Source organism: Marmota marmota, unplaced genomic scaffold, assembly GCF_001458135.2.
Source record: "Marmota marmota marmota unplaced genomic scaffold, marMar, whole genome shotgun sequence".
Lineage (NCBI taxonomy): Eukaryota > Metazoa > Chordata > Mammalia > Rodentia > Sciuridae > Marmota > Marmota marmota.
The window spans coordinates 987,094-997,034 of record NW_025999982.1 but is presented as its reverse complement, the minus strand read 5'-3'; positions in this window follow the sequence as shown (position 1 = coordinate 997,034).

Sequence of the window (9,941 nt, the reverse complement as noted above, 5' to 3'; positions counted from 1 at the left end):
ATATATATATATATATATGTATATATATATATATATATATATAGAGAGAGAGAGAGAGAGAGAGAGAGAGAGAGTTTATGGGAGAGGGGAAGAGAAAAAAAACTATTCACCATACACAAGTTTTTAGGCAGGTAAAACTTATGTATGGTCAAAGTAATCCTTATAACACACATCATGCTTACATAAGCTTTTTCAGTTTACAGTTAGTCTTCATTATTTGATTGATGCCCAAGTTTCCTCTAGGATATAAGTTTTATGGTGGTGTGCATGTGTTCCCAAAGCCTGGGATTACATGATATGAGCCTGTCATATCCTGGCTACTTAATAAATATTTGTTAAGTGACTATAACTGATCACATGAATTGCCCTGATGCTTTGGGGTGATTCAGCTCATCATGGTGGGAGCATATGCAGGAGCAAAACCTCTCATGGCTAAGAAGAGAGAAAGACTAAGAGAAAAGTGTCCTAAAATCTCCTTCAAGGGCACACCCCCAATGACCTAAAGACCTCCTGCTAGGACCCACCTCCTAAAGGCTCCACCACCTCCCATTGGCACCAAGCTGGGAGCCAAACATTTAAATGTACAGACATTTAAGACCCAAACCATAGTAGCAAGGTACTACTCCATTGTTTCCTAGTAGTAAGACCAGAGAGATCCCACCCCTGTCATCCCTCAGGAAAAAAGACATAGCACTTAATAGAGCAAGCAAAATCCCCACAATACACTCAACAGTGAGTCCAGTGAGATCATCCTTTGTAACACTTCCTGGTGTGGACCAGGGCAAAATGCCAAAGTCCAGGTCAAAGGAGCAATCTCCAAGGGGAATGAGAATAAGTGCAGCAGGGACCTAACTTTTTGCTGCCCTTGCTCCTTCAGAGGTAAGTTGATAAAGGAACAGGTGGGATGGGTGCCCTTCCTCATGGTGCTCAGCTCAGAGAAACCTTGTTAAAATATCCTGTGGTACTGGAGAGAATAGTCTGGATCATGATAGGATTATTAGAGCATCCCTCTGACCCTACTGGAAAAGCCATGTGGCTAGTCAATGTAGAACAGTAGAGGAAACAATAATAAGTGTTGGGAAGAATGTGGGGGGAAAGGTACACTCATACATTGCTGGTGGGACTGCAAATTGGTGCAGCCAATGTGGAAAGCAGTATGGAGACTCCTTGTAAATCTGGGATGGAACCACCATTTGACCCAGCTGTGCCTCTCCTCCTTCTATACACAAAGGACTTAAAAATAGCACACTACAGGTACGCAGCCGCATCAATGTTTATAGCAGCAAAATTCACAGTAGCTAAACTGTGGAGCCTTCAGTGGAGGAATGGATTAAAAAATGTGGCATATATATATATATATATATATATATATATATATATATATATATATATATACAATGGAATTTTACTCAGCAATAAAAGAGAATAAAATCATGGCATTTGCAGGTAAATGGATGGCGATGGGGAAGATAATGCTAAGTGACGTTAGCCAATCCTCAAAAAGCAAATGCTGAATGCTTTCTCTGATAAAAGGAGGCTGACTCATAGTGAGGTAGGAAGGGGGAGCATGGTAGGAATCAATGAATTCTAGATAGGGAAGAGGAGTGGGAGGGAAAAGGAGGGGGCAGGGGATTAGAAAGGATGGTGGAATGTGATGGACATCATTATACAAAGTACATGTATGAAGACTCAAATTGGGTGTCAACATACTTTATACACAAACAAAGATATGAAAATTTTGGTATACATGTGTAATAAGAATTGTAATGCAAAAAAAAAAACAAAGTACATATATAAAGACACGAATTGGCATGAACACACTTTATATACAAAGATATGAAAAATTGTGCTCCATATGTGTTATAAGAATTGTAATGCATCCTGCTGTCATGTATTTAAAAAAATAAAATCAATTAAAAAAGAACAGTAGAGGTAAGAAAGAAGGAAAAAATAAAGGACACAGTGGAAGTGAAAGATTAATGAACTCCCTCAGAATTAATGATCACATTTCTAGTCTGGACTTCACCCAAGAGACTCTGATGTTCTCCAGAGCTTTGTGTGGTGGGAGGACCCATAGGAAGTGCCAAAGAAGGAAACAAAAGCCATTTGGGGAGGATGAGTCTTGAGAACAGAAACTAACTCTCCCAAACATCCATTGGCCTTTCTGAGAGTCCCTCTCCCTCTGGTAAAGAACTCTGCTTTCCATCAGATGTCCTCCTCACTGAGGCAGAGAGAGTCAGAAAGGCGAGTGGCAAAGGTGACGGACAACAAGCAAAGGTTCATACAGAGAATGAGGCAAAGAAAACACTATCAAGGACTTTGTGATGAAGTGGAAACTGGAAGGTACTCAGCTGTGGGGAAGATCATGGTAAGGGAATGAGAAGGGGGTCCACGGTTATAAGGTGAGAAGCTTTCAAGTTAGAATAGAGGATCTGAGTTCCAGTCCTGTGGGGATGATCCAGAAAAGTCTCTTCCTCGCTTTACTCTTCTTGTCAATTCTGAAACGGAAAAATATTTGGGTATGTTGCAACTTATATTTCAATGTATGATATTTACAAATTAATAAAAAGATATTTTGTAAAGGTTTTATCATAAAAATCAACTCATGTAAAAATATTCAACTTACAACTAGTATAAAAGTTTTAATAAAATCTATCTTTTGAAAGCAATAAAACACTATAGTTTTCATAGTCATAAATATCTTTCTTACTGAGGAACAATACTGACCAACTTATACCACATGTATTTGTGAATATGTCACAATGAATCACACTATTAAGTATAATTATAATGCACCAATAAAAATGGAAAAAATAAAATTATTTATGGATGTATTTTATTCCTCAAACCACATTTACTCAGATGTTTTTCTTTCTTTTTCCCTCCAGTTTTAATGAATGGTCATTCAGTATCACATACTATACAAGTTAGGGGCAAGAAATTTTTAATAAATATTTTCCGATACTAAAATATTAAATAAATATGACTCTGGGACAAGTATAGAAATCAAAGAAATTATTTAATTAATTAATCAGTATTAGAATCAGTATTACTCTAGGCTGATTCACAGAGTATTTTAAGGAACAAATGCTTATTCTGCAACAAAACATACAATTTAAATTAAAGATGCTATGATCCAGCAATCCCCTGACTAGTAATATATCCAAAGGAATGGAAATCAGTGTGGCAAAGAGATATCTGAACTCCCATGTTCATTGTGACAATATTCACAATTGCCAAGATATGGAATCAACCAAGGTGTCCATGGATGGATGGATAGATAAAGAAAATATATGAACAAACACACAAACATAAACACATATGTACACATACATACAGGTAATACATATAGCCTATTAATGCTCCAGTATTACACTGAAAGGGCATAAAACCCAAGTTATTAAACTTATTATGTTTTAAATAATTTTCCTTGACAACATAAAGAATGGATACCTTGAATAATACTGAGATAGTACTAAGATAGAAATAAACCATGACAAAAACAACCAGAGACTGAGTAGAACTGCTCAAACAAGGACCTACAGCAGCCAATCTATGTGAACAGTGAAGTGGAGCTGGCCTGTGGGGTTAAGTTCACACTCCCTTCTGAAATCTGGGGGACTTTGAAGAACCTGGACCTGTACAGAAGCACCAAGAATCTTCTGGAGAAGTGACCTCTGCTTTAAAACAAAGAGAACAGGGTTTCAAGGATCTACGCCATGGATTTGGATGTAATAAATGCAGCAAAAAATGCCTTCCTCTGTAAAATCAAACATGTCTCCTACAACAAAACTAAAAATCTCAGAAAAACACTTTGCAACCTTGATCAGTATAACTTTCCAAGAGAAACTCATTGCAAGATTTATACCTAGGTAACTTATAAATCAGAGCAATGTTAACAAAGCTTTACCAATAGTGAGGATGTTAAGCACTCTATGGGATTTGGCAGCTAGTCCACTTGATAGAAAGATTACTTTTAGTTTGTATGGATACAATCATGTTTTCTGCATACCATCCTTTCTGTTTCAAAGGAAGTGTGTCTGTAGCTCATTCAAAAATAATGTAGTTCATAAAGATGAAGGTAAATGGAAGGGGGATATGACAAGTAATATTTTTTCTGTTGATTTTTTAAAGTATTTTATATGGTAAAAATACTATCTTGTTCAAATACTAAATTATATACTGCTATGGTCATGGTTCTGAGGATGATGAAGGTCATCACTGACTCCTCAATTGTTCACTGTAGTGTATCCTTTTTAAATTTTAATTAGGTATATGACAGCAAAATGCATTTCGATTCATTGTACACATTGCAGCACAACTTTAACATTTCTCTGGTTGTACATGTTGCAGCGTCACACCCTAAGTGCAGTCTTACATGTACCTAGGTTAATGATGTCCATCTCATTCCAACATCTTTCCTGCCTCCATAACCTCTCCCCATNTCCTGCATCCATACCCCTTCCCTGTCCCTCCCTCCCCTTTGCCCAATCAAATTTCCTCCATTCTCCCCATGCCTCCCCCTCCTCATTTTGGATTAGCATCCACTAATCAGAGAGAATATTTGGCCTTTGGTTTGGGGGGACTGCCTTACTTCACTTAGCATGGTATTCTCCATCTCCATCCATTTACCTCAAATGTATGATTTTATTCTCTTTTATGCTGAGTGATATTCCCTTGTGTTTATATACCATAGTTGATTCATCCATTCATCTATTGAAGGGCATATAGGTTTCTTCCACATTTTAGTTATAAATTGAGCTGCTAATTAACATTGATATGGCTGTGTCACTGTAGTGTGCTGATTTTAAGTCTTTTGGGTATAGACTGAGAAGTGGCATAGCTGGGTCAAATGATGGTCCCATTCCAGGTTTTCTAAGGAATCTCCACACTGCTTTCCATAGTGGTTGCGCCAATTTGCAGTCCCACCAGCAATGTATGAGTGTGTCTTCCCCCCACATCCTCATCAACATTTATTGTTATCTGTATACTTGACAACTGCCACTTTGACTGGTGTGAAATGAAATCTTAGAGTAGTTTGGATTTTCATTTCCCTAATTACTACAGATGTTGAACATTTTTTCACATATTTGCTCATTGAAGGTATATCTTCTTCTGAGAAGTGTCTGTTAAGCTCCAGCCCATTTGTTGATTTGATTGGTTGTTTGTTTTTTGTTTTTTTGTATTAAGTTTTTTGAGTTCTTTATGTATCCTGGAGATTAGTGTTTTATCTGACACGTGTGTGGCAATAATTTGCTCCCAAATTGTAAGCTCTTTGTTCACCTCATTGATTATTTCTTTTTCTGAGAAGAAGGTTTTTCATTTGAGTTCATCTCATTTATTAATCCTTGGTTTTATTTCTTGCACTTTAGGACTCTTTTTAAGGAAATCAGAGCCTAATCCAACCTGATTAAGATTTGGGCCTACTTTTTTCTCTATTAGGCGCAGGGTTACTATACTAATTCCTAGGTCCTTGATCCACTTTGAGTTGAGTTTTGTGCATGGTGAGAGATAGGAGTTTATTTTCATTTTGTTGCATATGAATTTCCAGTTCTCCAGTACCATTTGTTGAAGAGGCTATCTTTTATCCAATGTATTTTTATACTTTTGTCTAGTATGAAATAACTGTATTTATATGGGTTTGTCTCTGTGTCTTCTATTTTTTACCATTGGTCTACATGTCTATTTTGGTGCCAATGCCATCCCATTTTTGTTACTATAGCTTTGTAGTATAGTTTAAGGTCTGTTATTGTGATGCCTTCTGCTTCACTCTTCTTGATAAGGATTGCTTTGGCAATTCTGGATCTCTTTTTTTTCCAAATGAATTTTATGATTTCTTTTTCTATAAGAAATGATGTTGGGATTTTTAATTGGAATTGCATTGAATCTGTATAGCTCTTTGGGAAGTATGGCCATTTTGACAATATTAATTTTGCCTATCCAAGAGCATAGGAGATATTTCCTACCTCTAATGTCTTCTTCAATGTCTTTCTTTAGTATTCTGTAGTTTTCATTGTAGATGTATTTCACCTTTTATTAAGTTGAATCCCAAGCGTATATTTTTTGAGGCTATTGTGAATGGGGTAGTTTTCCTAATTTCTCTGTCAGGATTCATCACTGATATATAGAAATGCATTTGATATATGGTATTGATTTTATATCCTGCTAATTTGCTGAATTAATTAATTAATTCTACAAATTTTCTGGTGGAGTTTTTGGATCCTCTAAGTGTAAAATCATGTCACCAACAAATAATAATTGAATTCTTCTTTTTCTATTTGTATCCTTTTAATTCCTTTAATTTGTCTAATTGCTCTGGGCAGAGTTTTTCAAGGACTATATTGAATAGAAGTGGTGAAAGAGGGCATCCCTGCCTTGTTCAAGTTTTTAGAGGAAATGCTTCCAACTTTTGCCATTTAGAATGATGTTGGTCTTGAATTTAGAATAGATAGCTTTTACAATGTTGAAGTATGTTCCTACTATTCCCAGTTTTTCTAGTGTTTTGAACATGAAAGGGTGCTGTATTTTGTCAAATATTTTCTCATCATCACTTGATATAATCATATGGCTTGCCACGTCTCCACATTATCATCATTCATGGTCAAGGGGCACTCAGTTCCTAAATGGTAGCTCCCAACAGAAAGCCAAGCTTGATCAAGGCTTCTTTCATGAACAACTTCAGTTGCCCTCAATTTTGTATTTCTGTTGAATCAAACAACCCCATATTGCCATTTGGCACCATAATGAACCAATATGTATTCCAAGTATTAACAGGTTAGTTGAAAAGGAAGATGAAGCAGTTAAATGATATAAGAAAAATACAGTGACTATGGTATGGCCAATCAGTTCTGAGCAACGTGATCTAGCATTAATGTCATCACATTCTAAGTCAGACAATATAATTCTGAAGCAAACTGACAAGTAATCTATTTACATATAGAAAATACTTAAAAACCACCAAAAAATCGACATATTTATACAACATTATTGTTAGAGTTAAGCATTTACTAAATTGATTAATGCCTCAATTACTCTTTCTGACATGCTGTGAGCAATTCAGCACCCTCCTTTAACAGGTACTAAGTTATTGTAGTTTAGATGCTTCTCTCAAAGTCCAGAAACCACATAAATCATTTGAACAAGGAAAACTTAACACGGACCTATTCATGGCTGAGGCCCTGAATTTAATCCCCAGCACTAAGAAAAACGAAAAAGAATCAAATAAAAAAGGAGTTAACTACTAAAAGAAGTAAAAGAAGGCTCAAAAGCATGCAGAAATGGCATATATAGGGAAAAGATAGTAGTACCTCTGGATTGAGGCAGAGTATCCAAGGAAGGAAAAAAATGTATGACAGGGTCCCCAATGAGACTGACGTGCAGAATTCATTGAGGAAGATGGAACCATGGCCCACTGGAAGGTTGAAATGGATCTGTAATGCTCCAACTCACCAGGTGTCCTCTTTCATAATACCTACCCCTGCTCCAACATTTCTGACACCAAATGTTTGGAGTTTTACACACCAATTCTTATCTGGGTGTCATATAATTTAAATAAGGAATTAGCATAGAATCTCACAGGTTAAGTGGACCCCACAGTCTTAAAAGTATGCCCCCCATGACTTCAGATGACAATCACAAAATGTCTCCTCAAGTTACCCACCTGTTTCTGAAGTTCCTGTCACTGTAAGGAGGTCCAATGTAGTCTCTCCAGTGGCAAAGAAAACCTCTACTCAAGACTTTCAGACCCTTGCCCATACCACAGAAAAGAATGCAAGAATGTGTTTGGCTTTAGTAAAGAGAAGAAGAGCATCATTAGAAAGTGAAAAGTGAATATAGGAACACTCAGAGAATAATGTGGGCCATCTCAAGAGCAAGAAGAGACACACCACCAGGGATTAACTTCAGGTTATTTTATAGGGTACAAAGGTAGAATATATGATCCAAAGGGACAGGACTTCCCTGGAGACAGAAATATTGAGTAACATTATTTCCCATTAGGAAATCTAGTCTGCCATGTTGTTTTCATCTGATATTTGATCAGGTGTTTGATCCAATAAAATGTTAGCCCCTAGCTTCATGAGGTTAGTAGTGTCTTTATTTTGAAATCTTCTTCCTGCTTTGCTGCATTCCAGAAAATTTATACAGAACTGAAAATTTACAAAGTAATTTATGAGATTGTTTGGTGCATTTTTACTTTTGGTCTCTTTCTGTCCCTTAAGATTCTTTGTCCAGGTCAGGAGCAGTTCACAAGTTATTGTTCCACATCCCAACAGGCACATTTCTCCTTTAGAGCCTTTTTTTGTAGTGTCCTAAATTTCTATCTCATTCCCAATGCCCATCCTCCATTCCCAAGATCCATCCTCAGAATGGGTGATTTTCTACAGCCATTTTCTAGAAGGGCACAGAAAATCAACAGAAATAACTTTGTTTACTCACCAATTTATTATAAAAGATCTTGTAAAGGATACAGTGAAGAGCCAGATGAAGATGCACATTGGGTGAGGCCCAGAAAAGACTCGACCACATGAATACCTGTCCTGTGGTGGAGTTTGAGAGGCAGCACCCCCAGAAACATAAATACATTGTTGTTCATGAACTCAGAAGCTCCCTCAATATTTTTATGGATAGTTCACTGTGTCATTATGATTGATCAAATCATTGACTGCTTGCAATTAATTAACTCAAGCTTCAGCTCTATTTTGTCCCCTCTTTCATTTTTTCTTCATAAAATCTGTTTCTTTGGACACCTGCCCCCATCATGAGGTGACCCAGGGGCTTTCAAAAAATTGTCTTATTAACATAAACTCAGATGGCTGAAAGGGGCTGGTTATTAATAACAACAGACTCTACTTTCATCTAAACAGGAAATTCCAAGGTTTTTAGGAGATGTTTTCAGGAATCAGGGAGAGAAACCACTTTTCAGGAACCTAGGGCAGAGACTAAAAATACAGATAAAGATATCAATATAGACATTTCTTACTATGTCACCAAAAGGTGGGCCTTCTGTACACCACTGGAAGTTGCAACAAAAAGGGAAAACAGCCCAGTATGGTGGCCCATGCCTGTAATCCCAGCATTTTCAAGGCTGGGGCAGGAGTATCACAAGTTCAAAGCCAGAATCAGCAACTTATCCATGCCCTAAGCAACATAGGAAATGCAGGAAAAGATTGTCTCAAATTTTTAAAGGCAGAGGTTGGTGTGTTTTTGTATTCAATTTGCCAGAATTTTATTGAGGATTTTTGCATCTAGGTTCATCAGAGATATTGGTCTGTAGTTTGCTTTCTTTGAGGTGCCTTTGTCTGGTTTCGGAATCAGGGTGATGTTGGCCTCATAGAATGAATTTGGAAGAGCTCCCTCTTTTTCTATTTCCTGAAATAACTTGAAAAGTATTGGTATTAATTCTTCTTTAAAGGTTTTGTAAAACTCCGCTGTATACCCATCCGGTCCTGGGCTTTTCTTGGTTGGTAGTCTTTTGATTGCTTCTTCTATTTCATCCATTGATATTTGTCTGTTCAAATTGTGTGTATCCTCCTGACTCAGTCTGGGCAAGTCATATGACTTAAGAAAATTATCGATGTCTTCACTATCTTCTATTTTATTGGAATATAGGTTTTCAAAATAATTTCTAATTGCCTTCTGTATTTCTGTAGCATCTGTTGTGATATTGCCTTTTTCATCCCGTATGTTAGTAATTTGAGTACTCTCTCTTCTTCTCTTTGTTAGCATGGCTAAGGGTCTGTCAATCTTATTTATTTTTTCGAAGAACCAACTTTTAGTTTTGTCCATTTTTTCAATAGTTTCTTTTGTTTCAATTTCGTTGATTTCCGCTCTGATTTTAATTATTTCTTGCCTTCTGCTACATTTGCTGTTGTTTTGCTCTTCCTTTTCTAGGGCTTTGAGATGAAGTGTGAGCTCATTTATTTGTTGTTTTTTTTTTTTTT